We start from the raw sequence: 12,017 nt of genomic DNA on the forward strand, positions 1-12,017 counted from the left end.
TCCCAAGTAGCTGGGACTACAGGTGTGTGCCACCACGCCCAGCTAATTTTTGTGCTTTTAGTAGAGATAGGGTTTCACTATTTTGGCCATGCTGGTCCCGAACTCTTGACCTCAAGCGCAATACTCCCACCTCAGCCTCCCAAAGTGTTGGGATTACAGGGGTGAGTCACTATGCCTGGCCATCAAAGAAACTTTATTTGTGATAGCCAAAAGCTGGAAACAACCCAAATGCCCTTCAATGAGTGAATGGGTAAACAAAGGTACCACATCCATAGAATACAATCATGCTCAGCAGTAAAAAGGAATGAGTTACTGATACTGGTAGGAATTTGGATGAATCTCAAAGACATGCTGTTATTAGGTCGTTCTCACATTGTTGTAGAGATATACCTGGGACTGGGTCATTTATAAAAAAAAAAAAAAAAAAGAGGTTTAATTGACTCACTGTTTGGCAGGCTGTGTAGGAAGCATGCTGCTGGCATCTGCTCGGCTTCTGGGGAGGCTTCAGGAAACTTACAATCATGGCAGAAGGCTAAGCAGGCACATGGCATAGCCAGAGCAGGAGCAAGAGAGAGAGTGGGGAGGTGCTCCACGCTTAAACCAGATCTCTGCAGAACTCACTCACTATCCTTAGGACAATACCAACGGGATGGTACTGAACCATTCATGAGAAATCGGTCCCCATGATCCAATGGCCTCTCACTAGGCTCTACCTCCAACACTGGGGATTACAATTCAACATGAGATTTAGGTGGAGACACAGATACATACCATATCACATGCTGAGAGAAGCTGGTCTCAAAACATTAAATACTAGGTGATTCCATTTATGTCACATTCTTGGAAAAGGAAAAATTACAGTGATGGAAAATAGATCAGTGGTTGCCAGGGATTATGGGTGGGGTGAAGGTTTGACTACAGAGGAGTTAGCATCAGGGAACTTTTTCTTAGGGTGATGAAACTGTTGTGAGTCCTATTTGTGGTGGTGGTTACATGAATCTAAATATTTATTAAAATCTATAGAACTTCTACCAAAAAAAAGATCACATTTACTCTATACTTAAATTGTAAAAACAAATAATTTATTACACTGTACTTGTTCTTCAGCTTCTTTTTAAAATTTCAGTGATAGGTTCAACAGCTCTTTTTATATCTAAAAATATAAATGTCCATTATTATTTTCTATTGCTGCATAACTTCACATATATGGATGTAGTATGGTTCAGTTAAACAGTCCTCTGTCAAATAAACTGCATGTACTTTATTTTTCCAATTTTTCCTTTTTTTTTTTTTTTGAGACAGTGTCTTGCTCTGTCACCCAGGCTGGAGTATAATGGCACGATCTTGGCTCACTGAAACCTCTGCCTCCTAGGTTCAAGCGATTCTCCTGCTTCAGCCTCCTAAGTAGCTGGGATTACAGGCGTCCACCACCATGCCCAGCTAAGCTTTGCATTTTTAGTAGAGATGGGGTTTCGCCATGTTTTTTCATTTTTGTGTGTGTATGTAGTTTTTTAAAATCTTATTTGACAAAACATGATCATTTGTGCAGTAGAGTTTCTCACATTCCCAAAAAAATTTTTTGAAGATGTCTTTTAATGTCTTTCAATGAAAACTGAACAAGTACTTTTATTTAAATGTCACCTCATAAAGGCAGTCAACACAGGTGACCTTTTCCTGGAGAGATTCTATCCTAATGCACTCCTTATAGACAGCGAAACTTTCTCTTCGTCTCAAACTCTTCTTCAGATTGGCTCAAATCTATTTCCCTAAAAGTTATTTATTGCCCATTGAAAACTAAGAAACATTCAGAAACCATTTTATGAGAAAAACCAAGTTAAAATACATGAAAAATCATGTTGCTTTCTCCTAGGCTGCCTTGTTTTTCAAGAGTTTGTCTCTTGGTGCTTGAATTTAATGACTGGCAGCCCGTCAGTGGGACAAGCAGAGGTATAACCACATATATACACTGAGGCAAGTGTGAAGGCTTTAGGGGAAGGAACTTTCTAGAAATTCTATCCTTGATTCTCACTTTTCTGATGATTTTTCAAAATATAACTGGCTCTGGAAACTAATTTTTCCTCATGTTATTTTGTACTTTTAGGCCAAGCAGGGTGAAGGATAATGCTGCATTTCAGAATTTGCTGATTGAATCCCCATGGTGGTATTTCATGATCTTCCTTTGTCCTTGGTATATCCTAGAGCATGTGAGTTAGAGTGAGAGCCTTGATTAGATTTGGGTTTGATTTTTTTTTTTTTCTTTTTTGGCAAAACAGCTCTGAAGGTGATATTGTATACTTCTATCAGGAGGCACAAATGTCTAATTGTTCTTTTGTTGTGATTTTCTCAGCCATTAATGATCATTGCCTAGATCCATAAATTCACCTGAGATTACAAAACGGCAATTTGTTTCAACGCTGTTATTCCTTCACTTATTAGCTGGAAATATTTCTAAAGAGTAAAATTCCTTATCAATAATTTGGTTCTTCTGAGGTGCAGTTTTTACAGAAAAGCCAGGATAAATTCTTCACTTTTCTTTCTCTCGGTTTTTTGTTTTTTTTTTTTTTTTTTTTTGAGACAGAGTCTCACTTTGTCACCCAGGCTGGAGTACAGTGGTACGATCTCGGCTCACTGCAACCTCCACCTCTGGGTTCAAGTGATTCTCTATCTCAGCCTCCTGAGTAGTAGCTGGGACTACAGACGCTCGCTACCATGCCTGGCTAATTTTTGTATTTTTAGTAGAGATGGGGTTTTGCTATATTGACCAGGCTGGTCTCAAACTCCTGACCTCAGGTGATGTGCCCGCCTTGGCATCCCAAAGTGCTGAGATTGCAGGTGTGAGCCACTGTGCCAGGCCAAATTCTTTACCTTTCTTTATCAGTTTTGGATATGTTTGATATTTTTCAATTAATTGTAGTTATTTCATTTTTATGTTTCTGGCTTTATTGAGGTATAATTAACAAATAATAATTGTACATATTTAAGATGTACAATGTGATGTTTTGATAGGCATATACATTGTGACATGATTACCACTATAAGCTAATTAACATATTCATCACCTCTCGTAGTCACCATTTTTTTTTTTATGGTAGGAATATTTAAGATCTACTCTTAGCAAATTTCAAGTATACAACAGAGTATTATTAACTGTAGTCCCCATGCTATGCAATAAACTCCTGAACTTACTTACCCTGCATAACAGAAACTTTGTACCCTTTGACTAGTACTTCTTCATTTCCCTCAACTCCCTTGGCAACCACCATCCTACTCTCTGTGTCCATGAGTTTGACATTTTAAGATTCCACACATAGGTGAGATCATGCAGTATCTGCCTGCCTGTGTCTGGCTTATTTCACTTAGCATAATGTCCTCCAGGTTCATCCGTGTTGTCACAAATGGCAGGATTTCCTTCTTTTTAAAGGCTGAATAATATTTCATTGTGTATATTACATTTTCTTTATATCCATCCATAGACACCTAGGTTGATTACATGTCTTGGTTACTATGAATAATGCTTGCAATTATTTATCAAGGTTCACATTTTCCCATCTTTGCCAAGAGAAAGCCTCTTCAAGTTGACTTCTTTGTTTTTTTGATATGACTTCAGCAGTCTTTGGCAAGTTGCTTTTTTCCAGTATGGTAAAATCTTCCAGGTACATTTGTATAGTTGCTTCAAGCTCAGAAACAGCAATTTCTTCAATAAGACTTTGGGAAATTATATTTATAGATAATATCCAGGGTGAGAGGGGAATCATTTCTACTAAGTTGGTCAATATTTCTAGGACTTTTCAGTGGACAGGGGTAGAAAAAGATATTTTGAAAATAAAATATAAGATTCCAATTCAAATTTAGGATTACAGAATTTTTACCTAAACTTTTATTTCTTATCTCTTATCAGTGACACCAACATTCATTTCTTTTATCCCACAATATATGTATTAAAGTCTCAATATAATTACTGAAAACACTGAAAACATTTTGCAATTCTTCTGTTTTTAGGCTATATTCCAATAAGGAAGTATTCTCAAATTACTCTTTGAAAGTCATTTCAAATAGTCCTTTGTGTGGTTATACAACCCATTTATTAAACAGGCTAATTTGATTTCTATTCCTTTTAGATTTTTGGGATTGCCATTTAAGTTTTGATATTTTTGTGTTGGATAAAATATTTAGATGGTTCCAAAGTCAAACCTTCAAAGCAGAGTATATTCAGAGAAGTCCAGCTTTTATACCTGTCCCCCTCCTCTGTTTCTTCCTCCTTCTAGACATGTCTATTCTAAAATTGTCTTTCTTTTTAAAAATAGATATATTTAATTCTTTTTTCCATCTCCCCTCCCCTCTATCATTTCTTTCTCAATATGGAAGATTCCAGGGTACTCAAGGTCACTGAAGCCAGGAACAAGAGAGAAACAAAAGCCAGAGGCAAGAACTTCATGCTTGAAGGATGAGAACATGCCTTAAGAGAATGTAACTGGGTAGATTGGAGGGGGATAAAGCTACCTGTGTCACTTGCCTGGAGCTACAACATTTATTGGACTTAGATATCTGAGATCAAAAGTTGGGCAGTGAGCCAGGGATAAAGTAGAAATCTCTGCTATTAAGGTGAATAGATTTTGTTACACTAAGTGGCTATTGCTTAAATTGAGCACTCACAGAATGCACAGAAAACTAGCACCAGTCTTTGGAAATGCATTTTCTAGCTACTACTGGCATGGGTGACACAGCATAAGAACAACTGTGTACTGCTCCTGGGAGGGCAATTTCTCAATATATAGCCCATGTCTAAAACAAAATTAAATGAAACTCTGCTTGCCCTTTGACCCAGAAATAATGTACATAGCATAAAAGAATATGTTCATGAAAGTGCAAGAACTATATTGCCTTCTTAGCATTATTCATAGTGAGAATGTGAAAAGCTAAATGTCTATCAATAGAGAATCTGCTAATTTATGGCACTTAACACATTAGAATTCCATTTAAACAATGATGATAATTGAGAACTATCCTTATTATATAAAAGACGGTCAGTGATATCTTAGGTAGAAAAGAAAAATGATAGGAAAGTGTGGGTAGTATAAGCTAGTCTTTGTTATATACATATACTTGTAAAATAGATATACATATAAGTTGTGTATTCTCTGGAAGGATATATACAAAAATTTAGCAGTCTTTCTCTTTGGGAAAGATTTTGTGATTCTTATTTTATCTTCCATGAAGTTTTCTGTTTTGTCTGAGCGTTACAAAATGACTATATGTAACCTCATAATCAGAAAAAGTTAAGATATTTCCATGTATGGAAAACATCTTTTTTGAAAAGTTTTCAGATGGGTATATTTGTATAGAAATATTTGCTTTCTTTCCTGATTAATACAAAAGATTGATTGGCTTGCCAAATCAGAATCAGGGGAATCAGAGATCTTTCCCAGCATTAAGCTTTAGTAATAATTTCAAGGATGCAGGTAATTATGAAGCACAGGTAAAAATGCAAAAGTCTGGGATGTCCCAGGTCCTTTCTTACCTCATGAGAATAAGCCACGGGATAGGTTTAACATGAAAGATCTCTCAGTGATGTCTGTGATGCATGGGTGCCCATCAGCTACCCAGAGGGGCTATTTTAGTTAGAAACATCTCCATTTTATTCTCTGGCAATTACTTAGCATTACAAACCCACGGCATTTTTCAAGGAGCCATGTCCTGTAAATTCATAGACTCTAAGTTTGTCTATCAGAAGCAATTGAGGACTGAGCAGATGCATTCTGCTAGATAAAGACCCCTCTGCTAGTGAATATCATTAGTGTGTTTGCCAGGAGGTCTCTTATTAGCATGTTATAAGGAGATCTGACAGAGTCAGAGTCAAGTTTTTTTTTTTTTTTTTTTTTTTTTCTCTTTCCTTCCAGAAGTATCCCCTGTTAAAGGGAGAGAATTGATTTCAGGACTACAGTTAACTTTTTCCTTCCCATCTCTTAAAATGCAAGGTCCAGAGGTATTCCCACTGAATTTCTGACTTACGTGTGTGTGTTTCTTAATGGAATTTTTCTTAGGACTTTCATTATCATAGCTTCTGTATCTGTGCTCTAATTCTAATTTCTTTTACAGTGTGGGAGCCAAAAATAAAGGCAATAATCTAAGTGTGAACTTTTCAGGCCACTTACATTTGGCAATTGCAAGAGCTGTCCAAATCCTTCAGAATTAGAAAATCCTTTAGAATAGAGATATTCACCACTCCTCCTTATACTGGGTCACCAGTAATATCAAGACTTCTATAGCTTCTTCCAAATCTTTTTTTTTTTTTTTTTTTTTGAGACGAAGTCTCACTCTGTCGCCCAGGCTGGAGTGCGGTGGTGTGATCTTGGCTCACTGAAACCTCCACCTCCCAGGTTCAAGCAATTCTCCTGCCTCAGCCTCCTGAGTAGCTGGGATTACAGGCGCATGCCACCACACCTGGCTAATTTTTTGTATTTTTAATAGAGACGGGGTTTCCCCGTGTTAGCCAGGATGGTCTCGATCTCCTGACCTCATGATCTGCCCGCCTTGGCCTCCCAAAGTGCTGGAATTACAGGTGTGAGCCACCACGCCCGGCCTCTTCCAAACCATTTCTAAGTGTATGAAATAAGCTTATCCATGTAGATTCTTTATGATATAACTGGCATTAGGTACATGCACCAAAGCTGTTGCCAGTGAGAGTAAAGGAAGCATAGCACTTAAGCCTAGGGGCTCTGATATGATGAGACATGGGTTCCAGTCCTGGTTCTACTGCTTATCTGTGAACTTCAGCAACTTAAGTGAAACTTCAGTTGTATTATTTATATAACGTCTAAAGGGTTGTTTTAAGGACTAAATGAGATAATATACTCAAGGTCCCCAGTACTGTATCTAGCTTTTAAAGATGCCCTGTAACTGAAATATTTGCATTATTAATATTGCTTTTTTTTTTTTTTGACAGAGTCTCATTTTGTCGCCCAGGCTGGAGTGCAGTGGCGTGATCTCGGCTCACTGCAACTTCCGCCTCCCAGGTTCAAGCGATTCTCCTGCCTCAGCCTCCCGAGTAGCTGGGACTACAGGCATGTGCCACTACACCTGGCCTAATATTGCTTTTCTATATATCTTCCTCCAGGTTGCTATTCTTTCCTTAATCCTCTTTGGCATTGTAATGGAGCACTTATTAACTCATTGGGCTGCCTTTGAATCAAAATTGTTTATTGATCTTATTCAGCAGGATCAATTTTCAGCTCTCAGGTTCCCTGAGAGCATCAGTGATTAAGCCGTAAAGATGTGGAACCTACAGTTATAAGAGGTTTAAGAGGTTCTTTGTTACGGATGCGTGGTCTCTCTAGAGACAAGGTGATCTGACTGTTACATGGGGCATGATCATGTGTTAGTTTTTAGGGCTGTGCTGAAACACTGAAATCCGGAAGAGACTATAGAGAGCTGAAAGAACAGTGCATCCCATTCCCTCTCTTTGCTCAGACACATGCAACAGAGATGAAACAGTAGCCGACAGTATCTATGATAACTAGTCGTATGGTTTTTCTTTTCTTTTTTTTTTTTTTTGAGATGGAGTCTAGCTCTGTCATCCAGGCTAGAGTGCAGTGGTGTGATCTCAGCTCACTACAACATCCGCCTCCCAGGTTCAAGCGATTCTCCTGCCTCAACCTCCCGAGTAGCTGGGACTACAGGGTGCACCACCACACCTAGCTAATTTTTGTATTTTTGGTAGATACGGGGTCTCATCATGTTGACCAGGATGGTCTCGATCTCTTGACCTTGTGATCTGCACACCTCGGCCTCCCAAAGTGCTGGGATTATCATTTTGTCTTACATTTTTGCCATAATTTGGACCCACAGGAAGCTTGATAATTTTATTAGCACACAGAGTATCACACAGGTCCACAATGTGCTGATAAGATGCAGTGAAGATAAAGTAGTTTCTTGCTACAAGCCAGAAGATGCCGCAAAACTCCCATGAAACAACAAAGACTTCCATTTCAGCAAGGTTGCAGTGGATCCACAGTCTATGGTCCAAAGAGATAGAAAATTTGCTTCTTCTTGCACAATTACAAGCTTCGGCCCTCTTCGAATTTTGGAGGCATATTGTGTGATCTTAGGTAACTTAATCTCTTCAAGCCTCAGTTTCATCATCTGTCAAATTGAGATAATTGTCCATTCATAATAGGGCTGTTTAAAGACTAGAGAAAGTGATCCATGTAAATAATTTGGCACAGGGCTGGCTTATAGGAAGTGTCTTATAGCAATTTTGTTTCTGGAGATAAACTAAGTTGCTGAAATTAAAATGAAACAGTTGAACCCTATTGACTTAGAAGCATAGTTTGTAAAACATTTCATCTTGAAAATGTCTTGAAATGAGTATATACACACAGAAATATTTGCTTTCTTTCCCAATTAACACAAATGATCGATTGGCTTGCCAAATCAGATTCAGGGGAATCAGAGATCTTTCTCAGCATTAAACTTTAGTAATAATTTCAAGGATACAGGGGATTATGAAGCACAGGATTGCTAGATGGACCTTTCTCACCCTTTCCTGCCCAAATCCTCAAAGATCAAAAGAAGCTGCCCAGAATCTCTGGCAACTGAGAATATGCACTCTGCTGTTCCTCCACTCTCACCTCACTCCCTTACTCCTGCAAGCTCTAAACCACTCCCACAGCTCCACTCTGCACCAGTCTGCCTCACTCTACCCACGCTTCCTCTTTTCCACATCCTCAGCACCCACTCCCCCTTCCTCACTCAGAGCTAGAGGTTTTATTTATCTGCAGTGAGCATGACTTTCACTATACATGTCTTGCTGTTATGTGGTCATTTGCCTCTTTATTTCTCTATCTTGGCTGCACAACTTTTAAAGCATGAAAATGATTAGAGTTCATTCATTTCTTAGTCCTTAATGTTTTCCCAGAGACCAGAATAGATGCTAATAAATACTTGCTGAGCAATGGAAGAAATATACTTTCTGAACACAGCCAAGTCTGACTACAACTTTACATAAACTTCTATGTTGGATTTGAGTTAAAAGTCCTAGTGAAGTTGGTCAGCTTTCCCCAGGGCCTGTGACTGACAAATTTAGAATAAAGGCAGAGGCTCAGGGTGTTTTAAGAGGCATCTGTTGGCTGGGCGCGGTGGCTCATGCCTGTAATCCCAGCACTTTGGAAGGCTGAGGTGGGTGGATCACCTGATGTCAGGAGTTTGACACCAGCCTGGCCAACATGGTGAAACCCGGTCTCTACTAAAAATACAAAAATTAGCCAGGCATGGTGGTGGGTGCCTGTAATCCCAGCTACTCGGGAAGCTGAAGCAGGAGAATCGCTTGAACCTGGGAGGCAGAGGTTGCAGAGAGCCGAGATTATGCCATTGCACTCCAGCCTGGGTGGAAAGAGCAAAACTCTGTCTCAAAAAAAAAAAAAAAAAAAAAAAGGCGTCTGTTGTTCCTATTGTTCCTACTTCATTCCTCCTCCTCTTTTTTGGAGGGTGGGTGGGTGGGGCACAGGGTCTCACTATGTTGCTCAGGCTGGAGTGCAATAGCTATTCACAGGTATAATAACAGTATACTACAGCTTAAAACTACTGGGCTCAAGCAATCCTTCTGTCTTAGCCCCCTGAGTAGCGGGGAATACAGGCATGTGCCACCCACACCTGGCTTTATCTGACCTTCATTTACCCAGAGCTCAGAAAAAAGGAAGAAAGGATATTGTCTCTTTTATGGCCTGTATTAGTCTAGGGTTGCTATCGCTGAATACCACAGCCTGTGTGACTTCAACAGCAGATAATCATTTTCTCTCAGTCCTGAAGACTGGAAGTCCAAGATCAAGATGCTAGCAGGTTTGGTTTATCCTGAGACCTCCCTCCTTGGCTTGCAGATGGCTGACTTCTTGCTGTGCTCTAACATGACCTTTTCTTTGTGTATGCATAACCTTGGTATCTTTTCCTCTTCTCATAAAGATACCAATTATGTTGGATAGGATCCTACTCATATGACCTCATTTAACCTTAAGTACCTCTTTAAAGGTTTTACCTCCAAATACAGTGACATTGTGGGTTATGGCTTTAGCATATGGATTTTGAGGGGAACACAGTTCAGCCCCTTGGCTCACTTAGTGGTAAAGGAAGTAGATAACCTATTGTCCTCCATGGGTACAGGACAGGCCAAACTAGTATCCAGCTCTCTGAGCAGATGAGTAGACAGCAGGGAAGCCAGTAATGACACTGTTTCTTGCCTGGATTTTTCTAATTCAGCTTGTCCAGGCAGGAATCTGAACAAGCAGTGCCAGCTGCTGTGTGCCCGCCCTGCCCTCTAGAGCCCAGCACATTCCTTATGGCATTCTGAGTCTCATGTACTAACAAAAGGCCTTTGCTTTGTTAAAATAAATATATATATATTTTTTCTGGACATACCAAGCTCCCAGCTTTTAATCTATGGTTTTATTTGGTGCTCTTCTCTTCATCATCTTAGGTTATTTACAGGTTAACTTATTGTATATATGCTCATAATAGTCTCTCATTTTATAATTTTTATGAGTAACAATTTGAGTTCATAAACAACATTTTCAAAGTAGTTCTGGACTGGAAATCAGGCCTTTAGAAGTGATGTAGTTAGTTAGGGATGGTCTTCTAGTCAATTGAGATTCCCCCTCTAATAGTTATCTTCATCACTGGCACTTCCCCCTTCTATCTGCTGTCATGCTTGCAGCAACAATATTAAGCATGGGATCACCTCACTGCTTAGCAAAAACAGAAAGAATTCACCTGCATACATATTAGGTTGGTGCAAAAGTAATTGTGATTTCAGACCGTGAATTTTAAATCACTATAACTAGGCTCAAACACATCTTGATCAATCAAAATAGGAACCATTATAATCAACACATTTTTGCCAACGAGAAATAAATTTGTTTATTCCTGTAGTGTAAAAATCCATGCTTTGGGATTCAACAAACGCTTGGAAGCATTTTTGACATCCTGCTGATTGTGGAAACATTTTCCCTGCAAAAAGTTGGAGGAAGTGGTAGTCGGTTGGCGAGAGGTCAGGTGAATCTGGCGGATGAGGCAAAACTTCGTAGTCCAATTCATTCGACTTCTGAAGTGTCAGTTGTGCAACATGAGGTCAGGCCTTGTCGTGAAGAATTGGGCCCTTTCTGTTGACCAATGCTGACTGCAGGCATTGCAGTTTTCGGTGCATCTCATTTCCATCTGATTTTCTGAGCATACTTATCAGAGGTAATGGTTTCGCCAGGATTCAGAAAGCTGTAGTGGATCAGAGCACCAAAGAGTGACCATGACCTTTTTTTTCTGGTGCAAATTTGACCTTGGGAAGTGCTTTGCAGTTTCTTCTTGGTCCAACCACTGAGCTGCTCGTCGTCGGTTGTCATATAAAATCCACTTTTCGTTGCCATGTCACAATCCGGTTGAGAAATAGTTCATTGTTGCATAGAATAAAAGATGACACTTCAAAACGATGATTTGATTTTTGCTCAGCTCATGAGGCACCCACTTACCGAGCTTTTTCATCTTTCCAATTTGCTTCAAATGCCAAACAACCATGGAATGGTCAAGGTTGAGTTCTTCGGCAACTTCTTGTCGTAAGAGGATCAGCTTCAGTGATTGCTTTCAATTGGTTGTTGTCAACTTCTGATGGCCGGCCACTACATTCCTCATCTTCAAGGTTCTCCTCTCCTTTGCAAAACTTTTTGAACCATGACTGCACTGTACGTTCGTTAGCAGTTCCTGGACCAGATGCATAGTCAATGTTGCAAGTTGTCTCTGCAGCTTTACGACCCATTTTGAGCTTGAATAAGAAAATCGCTGGAGTTTTCTTTCTGTCTAACATCATTTCCATAGTCTAAAATAAACATAAAATCAACAACAAGAAATAAGTCATTAACAAAAAAAACATAAAGTGAGAAATGCCTATTAAAATGATGTATAGGCTGGGGGCGGTGACTCACGCCTATAATCCCAGCACTTTGGGAGGCTGAGGCGGGTGCATCACCTGAGGTCAGGAGTTA

Source organism: Macaca fascicularis, chromosome 10 (genome assembly GCF_037993035.2).
Source record: "Macaca fascicularis isolate 582-1 chromosome 10, T2T-MFA8v1.1".
Lineage (NCBI taxonomy): Eukaryota > Metazoa > Chordata > Mammalia > Primates > Cercopithecidae > Macaca > Macaca fascicularis.